We start from the raw sequence: 1,733 nt of genomic DNA, 5'->3' as shown, positions 1-1,733 counted from the left end.
ACGCAGCCACTTAGGTCCCATTTTATTTAGTTTATACAGTAATAATCGGTGATTAATTCCAATCAGATCTTAATGTATGCTGATGATGTGAAACTGTTTTCTTCCTTCTCTCTCGAATCACTATCACATCACCTTCAAAGTGACTTGAATAATTTGGCTGCATGGTGCTCTTTGAAAGAAAGTCATTCATTACTCAGTATTTCATAGATTCGCATAAGTTGGAGGACGTCGATTCGATCACAGATTTAGGCGTTCTATTTGACCATAGGTTACGTTTTAACTTGAGCTCTCGATTAGCAAAGCTAGGTCCGCGCTTGGCTTTATAAAAAGGTGGTCCAAAGAGCTTGATGATCCCTACATTACGAAAAGGGTGTACATGTGTTTGGTTAGACCCATACTCGAGTATGCCTCAGTTGTGTGGTCTCCTTCATATAGGTGCTACGTAGATTCAATTGAATCTGTTCAAAAGCAATTCTTGCTGTTTGCCCTTAGAAATTTGGGTTGGGATCCGATTGTCTCTCTTCCTCCGTATGAAAATAGGTTGCTTCTGCTGTCCTTACGGTCTCTTGAGAAACGTAGGTTTGTTCTTGGCGTTTCCTTTGTAATCAAAGTAATAGATGGTGCTATTGACACGCCTTCATTACTTGGTCAAATAAGCTTTAATGTCCCTAACCGTTTCCCTAGACACTTTATCTTGGTTAAGCTTAGTCAGTGTAAATTTAATTATGAGCTGTTTAATCCGCTCAGAGTCGTTTGCAAGAACCTAAATGACGTCTACCACTTATTCTCGTTATCGGACTCCTTAAAGTCCATTAAAGCAACATTGCTTAATACGCGCGATTTGCCTATGTCGTACTTAAACTAGCTTTTAACCTTAAAAAGTCGTTACTATGCTATGCTGATAGTGTACATGTTTTTTTTTCTTTTTTCTTTTTTTTTTCTTCTTATCTGTTTTATTATACTTATACTAAATTTTATTATTAATTAATATAAGTTTTGCATTATGAGCCAATTCAACTCGACTGTTATTTGTTTAGTTGAGTTTCATGTATAAGTAGAATTAAAATAAATAAATAAACAAATAAAAACGAACTGCACTACCATCATCTTAATGTTCATATATGCCTAGTAATAGGTGACTCGAACTGGACAAAATATACCGATTTTTTATACTTCTGCGACGTACACGTTGAAATAAATAAAATTAGCCCAATTTTAGGATGTATTGTTTATTGTTTCCTATCTTTTCCCCACAACTTTGAATTTAAAGGAACAAATTCTATTGCGTTTTATTTTGATAAAATGCAATATAGTTTATAGCATTTTTAAATTTGTACTTTCTTCTTTCAAACATGTCTTCAAACTTTGCCCTTCACACTTTGTCTACATCATTCGCTATTTAGCGTCTTAGTTTCTCAAAATCAAACCTACTCTTATACAGCACAGCCTAGACACAACAAAATGTATGTATGGTCTTACATTTTGTTCAAAGTTCTATCTACGAGATTGTTAGGGAATTTTCGTATTTCTGTTATGAATAGCAGTAGTAACTCTGTTAATCAGCATCCGTTTGACAGCTCTTTCATTTTCAAAATTTCTCCGGGCAAAATTCTGTTAATAGTTTCTTGATATGACGTCAAATCGTCTTATTTGCAAACGAGAAGCATATACAATTCTGTGCTGTGAATCTGTGCTAGGGTCTCCATACAATGCTGTGTCTTCGAAAAACTAAG

This window comes from Glossina fuscipes, unplaced genomic scaffold (genome assembly GCF_014805625.2).
Source record: "Glossina fuscipes isolate IAEA_lab_2018 unplaced genomic scaffold, Yale_Gfus_2 224, whole genome shotgun sequence".
NCBI classification, from domain to species: domain Eukaryota; kingdom Metazoa; phylum Arthropoda; class Insecta; order Diptera; family Glossinidae; genus Glossina; species Glossina fuscipes.
This window is presented reverse-complemented; position numbering follows the sequence as displayed.